Source organism: Drosophila arizonae, chromosome 4, assembly GCF_054131065.1.
Source record: "Drosophila arizonae isolate 15081-1271.41 chromosome 4, UAZ_ARI_1.0, whole genome shotgun sequence".
In the NCBI taxonomy this organism is placed as follows: domain Eukaryota; kingdom Metazoa; phylum Arthropoda; class Insecta; order Diptera; family Drosophilidae; genus Drosophila; species Drosophila arizonae.
Window position 1 is genome coordinate 27713750 of NC_142924.1, and position 22999 is coordinate 27736748.

General features: G+C 41.3%; 1 protein-coding gene and 2 long non-coding RNA genes across 3 annotated transcripts in view; 1 reads left to right on the forward strand and 2 right to left on the reverse strand.

The window, feature by feature from the left end:
- Nucleotides 1-22999, forward strand: part of LOC149269539 (uncharacterized) — a 107889-nt gene that overhangs the window by 43191 nt on the left and 41699 nt on the right. The gene's annotated exons all lie outside the window — the stretch shown is intronic.
- Nucleotides 4682-5976, reverse strand: LOC149269542 (uncharacterized). The gene is made up of 2 exons (XR_016269653.1): nucleotides 5098-5976; nucleotides 4682-5003 (listed from the first exon to the last, which is right to left on the reverse strand). It is a non-coding gene; the product is annotated as an uncharacterized LOC149269542 (long non-coding RNA).
- On the reverse strand, nucleotides 9387-10699 carry LOC149269543 (uncharacterized). Its single transcript, XR_016269654.1, has 2 exons — nucleotides 9803-10699; nucleotides 9387-9708 (listed from the first exon to the last, which is right to left on the reverse strand). It is a non-coding gene; the product is annotated as an uncharacterized LOC149269543 (long non-coding RNA).

Here is a 22999-nt window from a genome sequence, read left to right on the forward strand (position 1 = left end):
TATATGCGCCACAATGCTGGCAAACGACGTCCATTGGACCAATGCCAACTAAACGATTCAAGCTGTAGTCAATGGTGCAATCATATCGAAACGCTGCTCGATTCAAATCAATCCTTGAACCATTTCTTATTGCCGTTTCTTGGGCTGCCTCTCTTTGAGAAGCACAAAATAAGGCCCTTTTTTGCTTGGTACTAATGCAGCGCCTTTCTCGGGCGATTTCTCGTTCTTCGTCAGATAATTGACTCGCGATATTCCGTTGCCTAATTGCATTATGGGTCCGCCGGGAAAGATTAAATCTTCTAGGACGCGGAATTTTTATTAATAGTAATACTGAATATGCCCTCGTACAAAACCACATAAAACAATCGAGATATATAAATATAAATAACTTACACAAATTTATGTTTGAGACAATTACCTCAACTTTCGAGATATTTAGCTTCTATACGCACACGTATTATTTTTATCAAATGTGCTTTTTTTATGAATAGTCAGGTTTACTTCTATACTATTATTGTATAATATGAGAGCAGGACCGAAAACTGTCACTGTTATCAAGCCTACTGAGTATCAATGGAAATTTGAATCTTTAGGTAAAAAACCGCGTTTTTCAAGTATTCGTCAATTTTTTTTTAGTATTTTTAAGATCTACTATCCTACTCGTAGCGGAGACAAATCCAACAAATCAAAAACCATGCAAATTGGACCAGCAGATCTCGAGTTATAAGGTGAGGAGCACTTTTACACAACTCTCTTTTATATATATAGATGACTCTCCGCTGATAGTTGTTGATTTTGCTGGCTAGGTGTATGCATTGCAAAATGATCTTCCGCTGTGGGTTTTGATTTTGCTGGCTTTGGTGATGTATTGGAAAATGTGTCTCCGCTGATTGATTTTTATTATGTGGGCTTTGGTTGTTGTATTGTGATTCTTGTGATTTAAATTAACTCTACACAAATGTTATAATATGATAATGTATATTGGAAACGTTTAACCGCCGATGGTTTATGATCTTGCGAGACAATGAGATTAACTTTGCCACAAATGAGCGAGAACTCCTAGCCATTGTGTGGGCACTGAAAAATCTCAGAAATTACTTCTACGGTGTTAAAAACCTTAACATCTACACAGACCACCAGCCGCTAACATTTGCGGTATCGGATAGAAATCCGAATGCCAAAATAAAGCGCTGGAAGGCTTTCATTGATGAGCATAACGCAAACATCATCTATAAGCCTGGCAAAGAAAACCTTGTGGCAGACGCTCTGTCTCGCCAGAATATCAACGCTCTGGAAAACACGGCAGAATCTGATGCCGCTACGATCCATAGCGAAGAGTCCTTAACTTACACAATCGAGACAACAGATAAGCCGGTAAACTGCTTCCGAAACCAGATTATATTGGAGGAAAACACTGTCCCACAACACAAGACATATATCTGGTTTAGAACGAAAACCCGACACTTTATACAGTTTTCCGATCGCAGCACATTAATACAAACTCTACGAGAGGTTGTAAACTCCGAGGTGACTAACGCAATATATTGTGAACTTCCTATTCTAGCCTCCATTCAGCATAATCTAGTGAAGGAATTCCCCTTAATAACGTTTCGGCATTCTAAAAGTTTCGTGATAGATGTATCAGACGTTACAGAACAAAAGGAAATAGCTATAGCGGAGCACAATCGCGCTTATCGCGTACAGGAGAATACCCAACAAATACTTAGGGACTATTTTTCTTCCAAAAATGGGCCCTTTAACAACTGAAATAGCAGCAAACTGTCAAACAGATGGGAAATACTTCTTAACCTGTATTGACAAATTTTCCAAATTTGCTGTCGTCCAACCAATCCGATCACGAGCAATTGTAGATGTAAAGGCTCCACTCTTGCAACTTTTAAATTTTTTTCCAAAGACAAAAACAATCTACTGCGATAACGAAAAATCACTAAACTCAGACACCATCAGGGCATTGTTGCCAAACAACTTTGACATAGTGAACACAAACGCACCCCCCCTACATAGTACATCTAACGGGCAGGGCGAGCGTTTTCACGGCACTTTAGGGGATATAAGTCGTTGCCTAAAAAATGGAAATCACATTGAAGATACTATTGACAGTACCCTCCTTGCGACAATAAAGTACAATAGGTCGATCCACTCGGTGACAAAACTTTCACCCTTGTTCACCGAAGCAGTGGTTGAGGCAGACCTTGGGACAACGGTCCTTATAAAGGGGAGGGTGGTCCATAAGAACAACCTTAACCCTTTATATGGCACCACGTCCGATTTTGATGCGGTTTGTTTTATTAGATAGAAAACTGAAAATAAAAAAATACACTTTTTTTGTTTTTCAAAATTTTGATTCAGTACGATTTTATAAAGGAAAAAGGATTTGTTGCAGATATGCAACAGATGTGCTTAAGGGGAAAAAAAATTACTGATAGTTCTCTGGGTATTTAGAAGAACGTAATATTTAATTTGGATATTCTTAAACTATTTAACATTTATTATATTTATTTAATTACTATACGACTATTTATCTTAATAATATATTTATTAAACTTTAATTTAAGTGAAAATGTTTAAAACAATTGTTTCTCTTGTTGAAACATAAGGCCACTTCACATTTCCCACACATTACTTGCGAGAATCCCGTACACTTCGGGTAATTCATCCTGCCGTACCATTCGATTTGGCACGCGTCGCGTAGGACCTTTGTTTTTTTTTGCTGCAATTCGTTCTCGAGCATAGACCTTCTATTTCCCATTATTGATTTGGTATAAATTTTTGTTAGCACCTCTGCAATATTTATCCGAAACTCGGAAGATCCTAAGAGTTTAGGGCTTGATGCATTCGCCTTATGAACGCGTTTGTACAAAAGCCAAGCATTACTCACTGTCAAGTCGAGTAGATGGTCAAAAATGCGAACCTGCCAGCGTCTACTTCTTAGTACAATTTTATATCTTCCAATAATGCTGTCGATCAGATCAACACCTCCCATATATCTATTGTATTGTGCTACTGCAAAGGGTCGGTCAATTTCGACGTATTCCTTTTTGGCTTTGTTGAATCGACGTGCTTTGTCCTCTGGTAGTATTCCAGCATAGTTGGATGCCAATGATATGACTTTATTATCCACCCATGATGTTACTGATATGTCAACTCCGTCAAAATCAGCAACATATTCTACAGACGTACCCCTTGGATGCTTCTTCAAATTAATATTATCAATTGTTTTGTTATTTGGAATTCTGTTTCTTCGAATAGTACCCAAAGCTAAAATTCCTTCATCCGCTAAGTATTTCAAAAGGGGCAATGAATTGAAAAAATTTTCTTAATAAATTCGAAAGTTCTGATGCCTGGGCACTTCTCTTTCCATTCTAACAACACAGTTTGATGCCGCACCTAGATCTGGTTCGTTAGGTGAATGTACAAATTGGTTTCATTTGAAATATGCTCAAAAAGGTGGTTTGGAAATAGATATGAAAAGAATTGTATGGGCTCTGAAAGCTCCATTACTTCAGGAGGCAAGGCAGTGCTCGCGAGCAGCCGCAGTTGACACTCATTCGATAATAATTTGCATTGTCTCCATAGCAAAATCTTTTTTGGTTGTTCTTGGGCGAACCAGTGCTATTTGAAGCAATGGTTACATCAACGTCAGCACGTTCATCTTGCTCATCAATGTCCTCATCCGTACTATCCAATTCTTCTGGCTCGAAATCACTTTCTTCATTGGCAGAAAAATCGAATTCGTCCTCGCTCTCCAAACTATTAAAAAATTTTGCGATTTGCGAAGGTGTCAATCCCCTTGCGGACATTATTCCTAAGTAAGAAATACTGTCTACAAAAATATAAATATGTGTAGGTCGGCCTCAAAGAAGAACATAAAACACATAAGACAATCCAAAATAAATTCATTGCAACACATAATGACACTGTAACGTACCTTCGGTTTATCCCGAGTCTAAGCTGGGCTAGTTTCAGCTGACTGTGGATTCGTTGCCAACAAATTTATTTGTTGAAGCCCCTGCGATAATTAATTAGTCTTGTGGTTTAGGTTTTATAGCGTAATGGTATATTTTCTTAAATAAATATGAATTGTACACGTCACTTATGTAAATGTATGTGGCTCGCTGATTTGCTTAGCGACGCACACCTACTGAGCGCTTGTTCAACGCACTCCGGCTGGAAGAGTGTTATGCTGAACACGCTAGCTCACCGTAAGGATTTGAGAAACGCCAGGATCTGGATCTATAAAGTCTGGCGGTTCGCCAGCTATGCAGATCTCTCCTACTATCTCGCTCACTCACAGTACAACACTAGCTTCGTTCACTCACAAGCACTTCTCTTACGCACGGCTACGCGAACTCACCCAGGTGTGCAGGCCTCGCTTACGTTGCTGATATGCACCGATGTCCTGATCGGCGCCTGCTGATGATCTGCAAGGATTCCCACTGGATGTCCTTGCTGTTCCCTCGATGTCCTTGCTGTTCCCACGATGTCCTGGGAGTCCTGATTTATGACTTACAACACATAGCACTTTAATTAGTACCCTTAATGTTCAACATAGACAGGTCAGAAACATAAACTTGATAGGTAGTGCCCTTAAAGCAATAGCAGGAACCCCAGATTTCGATGACTGGGAGCAGATAAAATTTAAACAAGGATTATATCCGTCTCTTTCTCTCTCTCTTTTATATATATATGCGCCACAATGCTGGCAAACGACGTCCATTGGACCAATGCCAACTAAACGATTCAAGCTGTAGTCAATGGTGCAATCATATCGAAACGCTGCTCGATTCAAATCAATCCTTGAACCATTTCTTATTGCCGTTTCTTGGGCTGCCTCTCTTTGAGAAGCACAAAATAAGGCCCTTTTTTGCTTGGTACTAATGCAGCGCCTTTCTCGGGCGATTTCTCGTTCTTCGTCAGATAATTGACTCGCGATATTCCGTTGCCTAATTGCATTATGGGTCCGCCGGGAAAGATTAAATCTTCTAGGACGCGGAATTTTTATTAATAGTAATACTGAATATGCCCTCGTACAAAACCACATAAAACAATCGAGATATATAAATATAAATAACTTACACAAATTTATGTTTGAGACAATTACCTCAACTTTCGAGATATTTAGCTTCTATACGCACACGTATTATTTTTATCAAATGTGCTTTTTTTATGAATAGTCAGGTTTACTTCTATACTATTATTGTATAATATGAGAGCAGGACCGAAAACTGTCACTGTTATCAAGCCTACTGAGTATCAATGGAAATTTGAATCTTTAGGTAAAAAACCGCGTTTTTCAAGTATTCGTCAAATTTTTTTTAGTATTTTTAAGATCTACTATCCTACTCGTAGCGGAGACAAATCCAACAAATCAAAAACCATGCAAATTGGACCAGCAGATCTCGAGTTATAAGTGGAGGAGCACTTTTACACAACTCTCTTTTATATATATAGATGACTCTCCGCTGATAGTTGTTGATTTTGCTGGCTAGGTGTATGCATTGCAAAATGATCTTCCGCTGTGGGTTTTGATTTTGCTGGCTTTGGTGATGTATTGGAAAATGTGTCTCCGCTGATTGATTTTTATTATGTGGGCTTTGGTTGTTGTATTGTGATTCTTGTGATTTAAATTAACTCTACACAAATGTTATAATATGATAATGTATATTGGAAACGTTTAACCGCCGATGGTTTATGATCTTGCGAGACAATGAGATTAACTTTGCCACAAATGAGCGAGAACTCCTAGCCATTGTGTGGGCACTGAAAAATCTCAGAAATTACTTCTACGGTGTTAAAAACCTTAACATCTACACAGACCACCAGCCGCTAACATTTGCGGTATCGGATAGAAATCCGAATGCCAAAATAAAGCGCTGGAAGGCTTTCATTGATGAGCATAACGCAAACATCATCTATAAGCCTGGCAAAGAAAACCTTGTGGCAGACGCTCTGTCTCGCCAGAATATCAACGCTCTGGAAAACACGGCTGAATCTGATGCCGCTACGATCCATAGCGAAGAGTCCTTAACTTACACAATCGAGACAACAGATAAGCCGGTAAACTGCTTCCGAAACCAGATTATATTGGAGGAAAACACTGTCCCACAACACAAGACATATATCTGGTTTAGAACGAAAACCCGACACTTTATACAGTTTTCCGATCGCAGCACATTAATACAAACTCTACGAGAGGTTGTAAACTCCGAGGTGACTAACGCAATATATTGTGAACTTCCTATTCTAGCCTCCATTCAGCATAATCTAGTGAAGGAATTCCCCTTAATAACGTTTCGGCATTCTAAAAGTTTCGTGATAGATGTATCAGACGTTACAGAACAAAAGGAAATAGCTATAGCGGAGCACAATCGCGCTTATCGCGTACAGGAGAATACCCAACAAATACTTAGGGACTATTTTTCTTCCAAAAATGGGCCCTTTAACAACTGAAATAGCAGCAAACTGTCAAACAGATGGGAAATACTTCTTAACCTGTATTGACAAATTTTCCAAATTTGCTGTCGTCCAACCAATCCGATCACGAGCAATTGTAGATGTAAAGGCTCCACTCTTGCAACTTTTAAATTTTTTTCCAAAGACAAAAACAATCTACTGCGATAACGAAAAATCACTAAACTCAGACACCATCAGGGCATTGTTGCCAAACAACTTTGACATAGTGAACACAAACGCACCCCCCCTACATAGTACATCTAACGGGCAGGGCGAGCGTTTTCACGGCACTTTAGGGGATATAAGTCGTTGCCTAAAAAATGGAAATCACATTGAAGATACTATTGACAGTACCCTCCTTGCGACAATAAAGTACAATAGGTCGATCCACTCGGTGACAAAACTTTCACCCTTGTTCACCGAAGCAGTGGTTGAGGCAGACCTTGGGACAACGGTCCTTATAAAGGGGAGGGTGGTCCATAAGAACAACCTTAACCCTTTATATGGCACCACGTCCGATTTTGATGCGGTTTGTTTTATTAGATAGAAAACTGAAAATAAAAAAATACACTTTTTTTTGTTTTTCAAAATTTTGATTCAGTACGATTTTATAAAGGAAAAAGGATTTGTTGCAGATATGCAACAGATGTGCTTAAGGGGAAAAAAAATTACTGATAGTTCTCTGGGTATTTAGAAGAACGTAATATTTAATTTGGATATTCTTAAACTATTTAACATTTATTATATTTATTTAATTACTATACGACTATTTATCTTAATAATATATTTATTAAACTTTAATTTAAGTGAAAATGTTTAAAACAATTGTTTCTCTTGTTGAAACATAAGGCCACTTCACATTTCCCACACATTACTTGCGAGAATCCCGTACACTTCGGGTAATTCATCCTGCCGTACCATTCGATTTGGCACGCGTCGCGTAGGACCTTTGTTTTTTTTTGCTGCAATTCGTTCTCGAGCATAGACCTTCTATTTCCCATTATTGATTTGGTATAAATTTTTGTTAGCACCTCTGCAATATTTATCCGAAACTCGGAAGATCCTAAGAGTTTAGGGCTTGATGCATTCGCCTTATGAACGCGTTTGTACAAAAGCCAAGCATTACTCACTGTCAAGTCGAGTAGATGGTCAAAAATGCGAACCTGCCAGCGTCTACTTCTTAGTACAATTTTATATCTTCCAATAATGCTGTCGATCAGATCAACACCTCCCATATATCTATTGTATTGTGCTACTGCAAAGGGTCGGTCAATTTCGACGTATTCCTTTTTGGCTTTGTTGAATCGACGTGCTTTGTCCTCTGGTAGTATTCCAGCATAGTTGGATGCCAATGATATGACTTTATTATCCACCCATGATGTTACTGATATGTCAACTCCGTCAAAATCAGCAACATATTCTACAGACGTACCCCTTGGATGCTTCTTCAAATTAATATTATCAATTGTTTTGTTATTTGGAATTCTGTTTCTTCGAATAGTACCCAAAGCTAAAATTCCTTCATCCGCTAAGTATTTCAAAAGGGGCAATGAATTGAAAAAATTTTCTTAATAAATTCGAAAGTTCTGATGCCTGGGCACTTCTCTTTCCATTCTAACAACACAGTTTGATGCCGCACCTAGATCTGGTTCGTTAGGTGAATGTACAAATTGGTTTCATTTGAAATATGCTCAAAAAGGTGGTTTGGAAATAGATATGAAAAGAATTGTATGGGCTCTGAAAGCTCCATTACTTCAGGAGGCAAGGCAGTGCTCGCGAGCAGCCGCAGTTGACACTCATTCGATAATAATTTGCATTGTCTCCATAGCAAAATCTTTTTTGGTTGTTCTTGGGCGAACCAGTGCTATTTGAAGCAATGGTTACATCAACGTCAGCACGTTCATCTTGCTCATCAATGTCCTCATCCGTACCATCCAATTCTTCTGGCTCGAAATCACTTTCTTCATTGGCAGAAAAATCGAATTCGTCCTCGCTCTCCAAACTATTAAAAAATTTTGCGATTTGCGAAGGTGTCAATCCCCTTGCGGACATTATTCCTAAGTAAGAAATACTGTCTACAAAAATATAAATATGTGTAGGTCGGCCTCAAAGAAGAACATAAAACACATAAGACAATCCAAAATAAATTCATTGCAACACATAATGACACTGTAACGTACCTTCGGTTTATCCCGAGTCTAAGCTGGGCTAGTTTCAGCTGACTGTGGATTCGTTGCCAACAAATTTATTTGTTGAAGCCCCTGCGATAATTAATTAGTCTTGTGGTTTAGGTTTTATAGCGTAATGGTATATTTTCTTAAATAAATATGAATTGTACACGTCACTTATGTAAATGTATGTGGCTCGCTGATTTGCTTAGCGACGCACACCTACTGAGCGCTTGTTCAACGCACTCCGGCTGGAAGAGTGTTATGCTGAACACGCTAGCTCACCGTAAGGATTTGAGAAACGCCAGGATCTGGATCTATAAAGTCTGGCGGTTCGCCAGCTATGCAGATCTCTCCTACTATCTCGCTCACTCACAGTACAACACTAGCTTCGTTCACTCACAAGCACTTCTCTTACGCACGGCTACGCGAACTCACCCAGGTGTGCAGGCCTCGCTTACGTTGCTGATATGCACCGATGTCCTGATCGGCGCCTGCTGATGATCTGCAAGGATTCCCACTGGATGTCCTTGCTGTTCCCTCGATGTCCTTGCTGTTCCCACGATGTCCTGGGAGTCCTGATTTATGACTTACAACACATAGCACTTTAATTAGTACCCTTAATGTTCAACATAGACAGGTCAGAAACATAAACTTGATAGGTAGTGCCCTTAAAGCAATAGCAGGAACCCCAGATTTCGATGACTGGGAGCAGATAAAATTTAAACAAGGATTATATCCGTCTCTTTCTCTCTCTCTTTTATATATATATGCGCCACAATGCTGGCAAACGACGTCCATTGGACCAATGCCAACTAAACGATTCAAGCTGTAGTCAATGGTGCAATCATATCGAAACGCTGCTCGATTCAAATCAATCCTTGAACCATTTCTTATTGCCGTTTCTTGGGCTGCCTCTCTTTGAGAAGCACAAAATAAGGCCCTTTTTTGCTTGGTACTAATGCGGCGCCTTTCTCGGGCGATTTCTCGTTCTTCGTCAGATAATTGACTCGCGATATTCCGTTGCCTAATTGCATTATGGGTCCGCCGGGAAAGATTAAATCTTCTAGGACGCGGAATTTTTATTAATAGTAATACTGAATATGCCCTCGTACAAAACCACATAAAACAATCGAGATATATAAATATAAATAACTTACACAAATTTATGTTTGAGACAATTACCTCAACTTTCGAGATATTTAGCTTCTATACGCACACGTATTATTTTTATCAAATGTGCTTTTTTTATGAATAGTCAGGTTTACTTCTATACTATTATTGTATAATATGAGAGCAGGACCGAAAACTGTCACTGTTATCAAGCCTACTGAGTATCAATGGAAATTTGAATCTTTAGGTAAAAAACCGCGTTTTTCAAGTATTCGTCAAATTTTTTTTAGTATTTTTAAGATCTACTATCCTACTCGTAGCGGAGACAAATCCAACAAATCAAAAACCATGCAAATTGGACCAGCAGATCTCGAGTTATAAGTGGAGGAGCACTTTTACACAACTCTCTTTTATATATATAGATGACTCTCCGCTGATAGTTGTTGATTTTGCTGGCTAGGTGTATGCATTGCAAAATGATCTTCCGCTGTGGGTTTTGATTTTGCTGGCTTTGGTGATGTATTGGAAAATGTGTCTCCGCTGATTGATTTTTATTATGTGGGCTTTGGTTGTTGTATTGTGATTCTTGTGATTTAAATTAACTCTACACAAATGTTATAATATGATAATGTATATTGGAAACGTTTAACCGCCGATGGTTTATGATCTTGCGAGACAATGAGATTAACTTTGCCACAAATGAGCGAGAACTCCTAGCCATTGTGTGGGCACTGAAAAATCTCAGAAATTACTTCTACGGTGTTAAAAACCTTAACATCTACACAGACCACCAGCCGCTAACATTTGCGGTATCGGATAGAAATCCGAATGCCAAAATAAAGCGCTGGAAGGCTTTCATTGATGAGCATAACGCAAACATCATCTATAAGCCTGGCAAAGAAAACCTTGTGGCAGACGCTCTGTCTCGCCAGAATATCAACGCTCTGGAAAACACGGCAAAATCTGATGCCGCTACGATCCATAGCGAAGAGTCCTTAACTTACACAATCGAGACAACAGATAAGCCGGTAAACTGCTTCCGAAACCAGATTATATTGGAGGAAAACACTGTCCCACAACACAAGACATATATCTGGTTTAGAACGAAAACCCGACACTTTATACAGTTTTCCGATCGCAGCACATTAATACAAACTCTACGAGAGGTTGTAAACTCCGAGGTGACTAACGCAATATATTGTGAACTTCCTATTCTAGCCTCCATTCAGCATAATCTAGTGAAGGAATTCCCCTTAATAACGTTTCGGCATTCTAAAAGTTTCGTGATAGATGTATCAGACGTTACAGAACAAAAGGAAATAGCTATAGCGGAGCACAATCGCGCTTATCGCGTACAGGAGAATACCCAACAAATACTTAGGGACTATTTTTCTTCCAAAAATGGGCCCTTTAACAACTGAAATAGCAGCAAACTGTCAAACAGATGGGAAATACTTCTTAACCTGTATTGACAAATTTTCCAAATTTGCTGTCGTCCAACCAATCCGATCACGAGCAATTGTAGATGTAAAGGCTCCACTCTTGCAACTTTTAAATTTTTTTCCAAAGACAAAAACAATCTACTGCGATAACGAAAAATCACTAAACTCAGACACCATCAGGGCATTGTTGCCAAACAACTTTGACATAGTGAACACAAACGCACCCCCCCTACATAGTACATCTAACGGGCAGGGTGAGCGTTTTCACGGCACTTTAGGGGATATAAGTCGTTGCCTAAAAAATGGAAATCACATTGAAGATACTATTGACAGTACCCTCCTTGCGACAATAAAGTACAATAGGTCGATCCACTCGGTGACAAAACTTTCACCCTTGTTCACCGAAGCAGTGGTTGAGGCAGACCTTGGGACAACGGTCCTTACAAAGGGGAGGGTGGTCCATAAGAACAACCTTAACCCTTTATATGGCACCACGTCCGATTTTGATGCGGTTTGTTTTATTAGATAGAAAACTGAAAATAAAAAAATACACTTTTTTTTGTTTTTCAAAATTTTGATTCAGTACGATTTTATAAAGGAAAAAGGATTTGTTGCAGATATGCAACAGATGTGCTTAAGGGGAAAAAAAATTACTGATAGTTCTCTGGGTATTTAGAAGAACGTAATATTTAATTTGGATATTCTTAAACTATTTAACATTTATTATATTTATTTAATTACTATACGACTATTTATCTTAATAATATATTTATTAAACTTTAATTTAAGTGAAAATGTTTAAAACAATTGTTTCTCTTGTTGAAACATAAGGCCACTTCACATTTCCCACACATTACTTGCGAGAATCCCGTACACTTCGGGTAATTCATCCTGCCGTACCATTCGATTTGGCACGCGTCGCGTAGGACCTTTGTTTTTTTTTTTTGCTGCAATTCGTTCTCGAGCATAGACCTTCTATTTCCCATTATTGATTTGGTATAAATTTTTGTTAGCACCTCTGCAATATTTATCCGAAACTCGGAAGATTCTAAGAGTTTAGGGCTTGATGCATTCGCCTTATGAACGCGTTTGTACAAAAGCCAAGCATTACTCACTGTCAAGTCGAGTAGATGGTCAAAAATGCGAACCTGCCAGCGTCTACTTCTTAGTACAATTTTATATCTTCCAATAATGCTGTCGATCAGATCAACACCTCCCATATATCTATTGTATTGTGCTACTGCAAAGGGTCGGTCAATTTCGACGTATTCCTTTTTGGCTTTGTTGAATCGACGTGCTTTGTCCTCTGGTAGTATTCCAGCATAGTTGGATGCCAATGATATGACTTTATTATCCACCCATGATGTTACTGATATGTCAACTCCGTCAAAATCAGCGACATATTCTACAGACGTACCCCTTGGATGCTTCTTCAAATTAATATTATCAATTGTTTTGTTATTTGGAATTCTGTTTCTTCGAATAGTACCCAAAGCTAAAATTCCTTCATCCGCTAAGTATTTCAAAAGGGGCAATGAATTGAAAAAATTTTCTAAATAAATTCGAAAGTTCTGATGCCTGGGCACTTCTCTGACCATTCTAACAACACAGTTTGATGCCGCACCTAGATCTGGTTCGTTAGGTGAATGTACAAATTGGTTTCATTTGAAATATGCTCAAAAAGGTGGTTTGGAAATAGATATGAAATGAATTGTATGGGCTCTGAAAGCTCCATTACTTCAGGAGGCAAGGCAGTACTCGCGAGCAGCCGCAGTTGACACTCATTCGATAATAATTTGCATTGTCTCTGTTGGGCTCAGCAATCATCGCTTCATTATAATTAAGAGCGGCAGTTCATAGAATATGTTATCATTTAAGAGAATTTGTAACGGAGATCACGCTCTCCCTTTTGCGTTGTCTTTTTCACCCACGCACCGGCTCAGCTTAATCTGCCGGCTCGCGTACATTGTACTTAGTATGCAATTAACTCTTGTTTAGAGCAGATCCAGTGTTAGATTGACTATTACAAACATAGTAGCGGACAGCACGACAGCCTAGTCGCTTGCTCGCGTCTTTCACATAAACTCTGTAAATTCTAATAATCGCTAATAAACTAATCACTAAGTAAATTCAATCGTTTAATAATTTAAAGCTATTCGAAAAATCTCGATAGCTCAACATTTGGTGACCCCGACGTGATTCTCGTTTCGTTTCTTTCTACATATTTGCATATATATATTGACAGCATCACATACATACATACACCCGTGAACATAAGCAGTGTATATAGCGATTAGTTGCGTGCCGTTACTTTGCCAATTTGCCAGACACTCTTTCGTTCGGTCTGCAATACACTGGCGCCCGTAAAAGTAGCACACATGCGAAACTTCTGCAAATGACAATCTAATAAAGAATCAGCTAATTTCTGAACTATGTCTATGGTTAGTGACTGCGTGTTCTATAGCTTCAATCTATAAGTGATTAAGTTTGCATAAGCACAGTGTAATTACATGCTTGCCGTTATTCTTTGTTGACATTGCACTCTTTCGCCACGGCTGCGATACGAGCGCGTCCATAATAATCGTACCGGTGTGCAACAATTCATACATGTATATTATTTGAGTACCATAATATAATTCTTTGCCAGTTTATTAAAGTTGCAAGTACTCTGCTCGACAAATACGACTTATTCCAAGTTTGTGTCTGCGCTATAGCATATATACATTTACTTTACTCTTGCAATCGCGCTCGCACCAACGGCTTTGAACTCTATCGTGTTGCTCTTGCTGTACTCGTCATGGCGAATTTAGATGCTAGTGCAGTTGCTCCCGAAGACCGCGTGCGGTTTTATAAGCTCAAGGTACAGTCGGTGTTTGAACGCGTAAAAAAGCTACAATCCAAGGTCGATTCAGATGCTCTTGCCGATCACAGTGACAGCACTCTAAATGTTCTACTGGAGCATATCGACAAGCTAAGCCACTCTTTTAGCAAGGCCCATGAAAGTCTAGAGGAGCTCGACTTTACTGAGATGTCCAGCAATTTGCGCACTGACTTTGATGATTTAATAATGGTAATGCAGTCAACAATAATGTCCGAAAAGCAAAGTCGTACTGCTCAAGTGCATCATGGTTCCACGTTTAGTCGTCCAAGTGACCCTCCTCGCGCATCCGCTCCCACATTGCAAGCTGCACCTGCGTTGCCGCCATTAAAGCTACCTACGTTCAGCGGTGGATATGCTAATTGGGCTGATTTCTACTCAATGTTTTCTACAATCATTGAAAGTCGGCCAGAAATCAGCAATATGGAAAGACTTCAGCACCTCCGGTCCTGCCTCGATGGCGCAGCGTTACGGTTCGCTCTTTGGAAATTTCTAATGATAATTATACAATTGCCATAAATTTATTAAAGCAGATATATGATAACCGACGTTTAATCTTCCAGGCCCACATCGTAAAGATCTTAGGTCTCAAAAGGGTAGAAAATGGATGCATAACCAAGCTGCGTGAGCTATCTGACAGCTTCAATGTCCATATGCGTGCGCTCAGTAGTCTGGGCACAACAGAGCAGATAGCCAGTGCCATGATTGCTCAGATACTGCTACAGAAGCTTGATGAGGCCTCACAAGCTAAATGGGAAGAGAAATTGGACAACTCAGAGATGGCTCTTCAGATACCCAGATATGAAGAAGTCTCCTCGTTTCTTGAGCTTCGTTGCCGTACTTTGGAATCGATGAAATTTGCTCTTGCAAACTATTCGTCAAGTAAGCCGATGAATTCTTGCAGTAAGGTTGCTACCAGTAGATCAGCATTTCTCGTAACCGGCCACAGTACTCACAGTTGCAATTTTTGTAATGATCTTGAGCACACAATCTACAAATGCCCAAGATTCGCAAACTTGTCTCCTAGTCTTCGCCTGAATGAGGTCCGAAAGGCTGGCTTATGTTTGAATTGTCTCAAGGGAGGTCATCAGTCGCGACAATGTGGCTCGCGCAGTTGTCGGGTCTGTGGAGTCAAGCATCATACGCTTCTTCATCTCGGCCACTCCAGCACATCGCAGGCAGCAATTCCGCCCCATCAACAATCTTCAACATCAAGAGTACAGACCATCCCTCAGCCCTCAGCACCAGCCACTACTCTCTTATCCAAGGATCGGCACAGCGATGTTGTGCTCCTGGCTACCGCAGTGGTTCTGGCAAGGAATCGGTTTGGCGAGCTTGTTCCTTGTCGTGCACTTTTAGATTCAGGCTCTCAACTACATCTCATTACAGCCAGATTTGCGAATCTCCTGCAACTTAAGAGAACAAAATCGGTTGCATCTGTATGCGGCGTAGGTGACTCCAATGTTGCCATGGATGGCAGCAGCATTTGCCTCACTCTTCAAGCTCATGCATCTGAATATACAACTAGCATAACGGCTATGGTAGCTACAAATATAACTGGCAGGCAGCCCAGTTCTAATGTGAATACGAGCAATTGGAGCATACCGCAAAATATAGTGCTGGCAGATCCAGCTTTCCATAGGCCGCAACGAGTAGATCTGCTTATCGGAGCTAGCCTGTTTTATGATTTGCTCTGTGTGGGACAAATCAAGTTGATGCCTGGACTTCCATTGTTACAGAAGACTCGTCTTGGTTGGGTTGTATCAGGTGGCGAGGCTCGCAACCACAACTCCGTGCTAATAGCTTCAAAGACGCCTTTGGATCCGATTACAGACTCCTGTGCTGATATCAAGTTGGACAGTCTCGTTCGTCGCTTTTGGGAAGTTGAGCGCTGCAGCGATTCCATTGTAAAGTTCAGCAAGGAAGACTCAGACTGCGAAGCGCATTTTGCGAGGCATTACAATCGATTGGCTAGTGGCCAATATACAGTACGCCTGCCTGTTAAGCTTAGTTGCGAGCTTCTTGGAGATTCTTATGAGCAAGCGCGACATCGGTTTCTCAATTTGGAGAAGAAATTGAGTCGTTTGCCGCATATAAAGTCTCAATACTCAGCATTTCTGAAAGAGTATCTTGAACTTGGTCACATGTCACGCGTTCCTCTAAATTCATTCCATCTATGCAGATATTTTCTTCCTCATCACTGCGTTCTGAAGGATGATAGCACAACTACCAAGCTTCGCGTCGTCTTTGATGGATCTGCATCTACAACAACTGGGCATTCGTTGAATGACATTCTAATGTCAGGTCCCGTCATTCAGCCAAAATTAGTCGACATATTATTGCGCTTCCGATCTTATCCAGTTGCACTCACCGGCGATATTTGCAAAATGTATCGTTGCGTGAAAGTACCTGAGCCGGACAGCTATCTACAATGCATTTTATGGAGGAATTCGCCAGATGATGAGTTGGAAGTTTTCAGGCTTGGTACGGTAACATATGGAACAAAACCAGCTTCATTTTTGTCTGTGCGCGCCATGCATCAGCTTGCCGTAGATGAAAGGAACGCATTCCCAGTCGGGTCCGACGTACTGCTTCGCAATTTCTATGTTGATGATTTGATTAGTGGAGGAAATTCAGTCGAAGAAGCAAGACTTGTTATGCAAGAGACAGCTGGAATCTTGGCGTGTGGGAAGTTTAAATTGAGGAAGTGGTGTTCAAGCCATCCCATGGTACTGGACGGCGTAACAGACTGCGACAAGGAATCGCTCATTAGGTTCAATGATGGCAGCGACATTACAAAGACACTTGGCCTTGCATGGGATCCGGCACCTGATCAACTTCTTTTCTCATATCTAGCCCTGAATTCAGCCTCTAAGCCCTCCAGGCGCTCTGTTCTCTCGTCTATTGCTAGGTTTTATGATCCCCTCGGCCTGGTCGGCCCAGTAATAACGAAGGCTAAAATCTTCTTGCAACAACTCTGGAGGCATAAACTTGATTGGGACGAGAGTCTCCCGTCTGCATGTCACACTGCATGGCTAGACATTTGCAGCAACTTTGGCAATGGTCTTAGTAGTGCATTTCCCAGGCTATCATTAATACCAGGATCGAAGGTTGAGGTCCATGGATTCTGCGATGCCAGCATCGAGGCATACGGAGCTTGCATTTATATTGTATCCAGAGGTCAGCATACCATCAGCAGGTTGCTTTGCTCTAAGTCTCGAGTTGCGCCTCTAAAAACGCTTACGGTTCCCAAACTGGAACTATGCGGGGCAGAGTTGCTTGCGCGTCTAATGAATGAAGTGGCTCGCTTAGGCATTTTCGCAGGCGAGTTTCATTGTTGGTCTGACTCTACTGTTGCGCTTTCTTGGATCAATGACGAGCCCGGACGATTTAACGTTTTTGTTTCAAATCGCATCGCCACGATACAAGATCTCACATCAGCAATGGAATGGCACTATATACCTACAACACTGAATCCCGCGGATATATTATCTCGGGGTGCATTGCCCTCGGATTTAAGTGCATCATTACATTGGTTCAACGGTCCAGGTTTCCTCTGTAAGCCCAGATCTCAGTGGCCAGTCTCAGCACTTCCAGAAATAACTTCAATTGAGCGTCGAAGAACTGTGCTTCTTGTAAAGGACGCAGTCCATGATGTCTCTATGGACTGCAAGTTTGTGAATTCTTTCGCCCGCTTGCAGCGTACGTTTGCATATGTATCAAAGTTTATTAAAAAAAGTCATGGTCCAGGAATAACCCTAGCAGACATCCGGAACGGCACTCATATACTGTTAAGAATGATTCAACGAACACATCTCTCAGACGACATAAATGCTCTTCGAAATAAAGGAATGGTTCCGTCATCCAGCAGTCTAGCCTCGCTGTCACCGTTCCTTGATGAGATTGGGCTGCTACGTGTCGATGGTCGTCTCAAAAACTCAACTTTAAATTTCGATAGTCGCCATCCAATTATTTTGCCCAAAGTTCATCCAGTAACTAGAGCCATCATAATTCATTTCCATCAGCGAAACTTGCAGCGAAACTTGCTAGCGTTGGTTCGTTCCCAATATTGGCCAATTGGAGGTAGAAAAACTGTAGCCAGTGTAATTCGGAGATGCGTAATTTGCTTTCGTGCAAGGCCTCGACTCGTTGAACACATAATGGCAGATCTACCCAAGGATCGAGTCGACGGCTATCGGGTCTTTGGAGTGACTGGAGTCGACTTTTGCGGACCCTTCTTTTACAAGTCTGAGTCACGAAACAAGGCGCCTGTGAAATGCTACGTTTGTGTGTTTATTTGTTTTGCTACGAAGGCTATTTGGTTGGAGTTAGTCAAGGATTTAACTACCGCGGCATTTTTGCATGCACTTCAACGTTTCATATGCACCAGAGGAAAGCCAAGTCAAATCTGGTTGGATAACGCCACAAACTTTCTTGGTGCCCGCAACCAGCTTCAGGAGTTGAAGCGTCTATTTCTGTCAGACACCCACCAGAAGGCTGTGAAGGATTTCTGTTTGGCAGACTCAATCGAATGGCATTTCATCCCTCCACGATCGCCTCACTTTGGTGGCTTGTGGGAGGCTGCAGTGAAGACAGCGAAGCATCATTTTTACCGATGTGTTGGGTCCTCCGTCCTAACTTACGATGAGCTTCGCACACTGGTTTGCAACATCGCTGCTGTCGTTAATTCACGCCCTTTAGTTTCGATTTCAGAGCACCCATCAGACATAGACGTGTTGACTCCTGCGCATTTCCTCAACGGTGGCCCTCCTTTGTCCTTCAGTGAGCCAAACCTGACAGGGCTCAATTTTAATCGTTTGGATGCTTGGCAGCGCGTAAGCTATCTCCAGCAGGTGTTCTGGACTCGTTGGCGGGACGAATATCTCAACTTGTTACAACAGCGAGCGAAATGGAGAACCTCCAAACCTGGCTTGGCTGTTGGCAACATAGTTCTTGTGAAGGATGAGAATCTACCTTCACTTAAGTGGCCACTAGCCAGAATAATCGAACTTATCCCTGGAAGTGATGGCGTTGCACGGGTAGCCCTACTAAAAACTGAAGCTGGCGAGATTAGAAGAGCTACAAATAACCTGTGCTTGCTGCCCCTTAAGGATTCTGTTGAAGACTAAGTCTTCAACGGGGGGAGGATGTTGGGCTCAGCAATCATCGCTTCATTATAATTAAGAGCGGCAGTTCATAGAATATGTTATCATTTAAGAGAATTTGTAACGGAGATCACGCTCTCCCTTTTGCGTTGTCTTTTTCACCCACGCACCGGCTCAGCTTAATCTGCCGGCTCGCTCTACTTAGTATGCAACTAACTCTTGTTTAGAGCAGATCCAGTGTTAGATTGACTATTACAAACATAGTAGCGGACAGCACGACAGCCTAGTCGCTTGCTCGCGTCTTTCACATAAACTCTGTAAATTCTAATAATCGCTAATAAACTAATCACTAAGTAAATTCAATCGTTTAATAATTTAAAGCTATTCGAAAAATCTCGATAGCTCAACAGTCTCCATAGCAAAATCTTTTTTGGTTGTTCTTGGGCGAACCAGTGCTATTTGAAGCAATGGTTACATCAACGTCAGCACGTTCATCTTGCTCACCAATGTCCTCATCCGTACCATCCAATTCTTCTGGCTCGAAATCACTTTCTTCATTGGCAGAAAAATCGAATTCGTCCTCGCTCTCCAAACTATTAAAAAATCTTGCGATTTGCGAAGGTGTCAATCCCCTTGCGGACATTATTCCTAAGTAAGAAATACTGTCTACAAAAATATAAATATGTGTAGGTCGGCCTGCCTCAAAGAAGAACATAAAACACATAAGACAATCCAAAATAAATTCATTGCAACACATAATGACACTGTAACGTACCTTCGGTTTATCCCGAGTCTAAGCTGGGCTAGTTTCAGCTGACTGTGGATTCGTTGCCAACAAATTTATTTGTTGAAGCCCCTGCGATAATTAATTAGTCTTGTGGTTTAGGTTTTATAGCGTAATGGTATATTTTCTTAAATAAATATGAATTGTACACGTCACTTATGTAAATGTATGTGGCTCGCTGGTTTGCTTAGCGACGCACACCTACTGTGCGCTTGTTCAACGCACTCCGGCTGGGAGAGTGTTATGCTGAACACGCTAGCTCACCGTAAGGATTTGAGAAACGCCAGGATCTGGATCTGTAAACTCTGGCGGTTCGCCAGCTATGCAGATCTCTCCTACTATCTCGCTCACTCACAGTACAACACTAGCTTCGTTCACTCACCGATGTCCTGATCGGCGCCTGCTGATGATCTGCAAGGATTCCCACTGGATGTCCTTGCTGTTCCCTCGATGTCCTTGCTGTTCCCACGATGTCCTGGGAGTCCTGATTTACCACTCGCGTTGACTTTCACTTGACTTTCTTCACGCACTTTCACTATATAGCTTCTCACCGGTATATTTTCGACTTCTTTTACTTCTTTTTTCTTCGTATGGAGCCGCTGGTGGCCTTTTATACCCCAGCCACAGGCCCTGCCTCGTGTGGTAACGGGGCCTGTTCGGCTCTGGAGCGGGGCCTTCCTGCTGCTCGTGCCCATAAAACGGTAAAGTGGCGTGATCTGGGTGACGCCACTTTCCCGCCAAATTGCGTGGCAGCCTCCCATTGGCCGAAGTACCGTTGTTGCCATGCAAGTGAAAACGTCCACTGCTCTCACCCGGCACGAACGGCACCTCGACTAACGGTCACCGATGATCGTCGTGCGTGCGACGCGAGCCCATTGCTGAATCTGTAGGAGCGAAAGAGTCCGCCTCTAACAGGACTTTGACCCCCTTTCCAGTGCGAGGGTCGCTCCTACAGTATTCGCTTGTGTGGAGCAATATGTATATGCACGTATATGCATATAAACGCACAGCAAATACGTACGTTCATATACACTCATACGTGCATACCTCTATTGCTCCTCACACTCCCCTCTTCCTTCGGGAAAACACGAGACAATCGAGTTTAAATTTGGCGCCCGTCTCCGCTGTGTTGCTCCGTTTTGCGTCGCTCCATCCCTCGATGCTCCATTCTGCGCTGATCGCTGCTGTTAACGCTCTGTTAACGTTAACAGCTGTATTTTCCCCTTACCGCTGGCAATGCTGCACTCTGCCGGTAAGTGAATGGGGCTAATATTTTTATAAGTCTCGACAAAACCTTAATAAAACAAGTAAGAACGTTGCATTCGGGCGATACCGATAGCAGAAGACTCATTCACAGCCCAAACGCTGTCAACCAGAGTACATAGTGCAATTTTCAAGTCTAGTGCGCAGCAAAAAACACGGCATGATGCCATTAAAATTGGAAAATCATCGATAGCTATTGCATTCAAATTACATACATATATAATTTATACAATTTTGATTTTTATTATATATTTATATCCATACATTGGATACCGGCTTCAAGCTAACAGCAGATCAGCGCGATTTTTCTATGCTTGTGCACACTCATCGTCTATTCTATGCGTACAGACAGAAGCGCGCCTTTTCTCACATTCTTAGAATTTCGATTGATTTCTGGACTTTCTAGCCGTTACTGTAGTTTGTACTTTTAGCAACTGATGGCTCGAGCAAAGCAGTGGCGCGGGTGCTAAGGGCGACGCAAGTAATGTTAGAGTAGCGGAAGTTCGAACCACAGTAAAGTGTTATATTTTTTATTTTTTCATACATATTTCGTTTTTTATAAAATAGATATTTTATTGGGAAGGTGCGAGCTTGACTGAATGGCACTTAATACTTTTTATTTTCTTAGTTGAATAATTTTATAAGTTTAAATTTGTTTCTTCTTAAATAGCCGTCAAATACATATACGCAAATACATACATATGTATATATAATTATATATGTAAGCCTGCACGCATAGCATCAAGCAATCCAGCCTTATACACGCGCTCATTTGTATGTGTGTATGTATGTACACATAAATACGTGCTCTAGCATATTCTAAGAATCCCGTTGCGATTGATTTGTCTTTGCATTGTTTTTGAATTTCCAGCCGCTACACTGGCTTTTCTTTGCTATGCGGCGTCATAACAATAATGAGATTTCGTTTTAACTACTCTTGATCGAAACGACGCGGTGGTGCTGTAGGCTGAAGCGCCGACGATCTTTATTTTAGCTATTTTGACAAACATGCTGTTTGGGTTGGGTGCGAGTTCAAATCCCGCTGAGAACACTTTTTTGTAAATTGCAAATTTTTGCTAGTTTAGCTTTTTTATATTTTATTAATTTTATAAAAATGTTTCCTTCCGTGCTATCAATGCCTATTAAGCCTACTTATGTGTAAATATACATAGATGTAAATGCCGATTGACACGCCCCTAATGGCCGTAGACTCCTCAATTTTAGCCAGTTTTTAGAACGAGCAACCGGTTACCTAAATGTAAAATTTGAATTCTTACGCTCAAAAAAGGTGAAAATGACAGGGTATTTTTCGATATGCCACGCCCCTAAAGAGGCTTAAAAATTATTTTTGGGGCATCGATAGAGGAGGCCACCAGTAACTTAACTATCCAAATTTGAAGCTTCTAGCTCTTAAACTGTAGGAGATATAAACTTTTGCGGTTTGCCACGCCCCCTATAGGCGGACATATATCTACCATAGCTCGTTGGACGTGGGTGGTCAACCCGCGTATATATACAAAATTTCAGGTCTCTGTAAGGTTACATTACTTTCCAGCCGGGGTCAGAGTCTCAGTTTGCCCAGGGCCATAACTCACAAGAAATTTGTAAGTAGTTACGGGACTCTACGTGGTTAGAGAAACAGGAGAGGGTGGGGGAGTTATCATGTATTAGATGGCCACGCAGCCTGAACTCGCCGACCACGCCCACACGTTTGCACGTGGGAAGGCTGCAGCGATCGAGTGGCGCGATTAAGCGCAATCTAGATTGCTGGG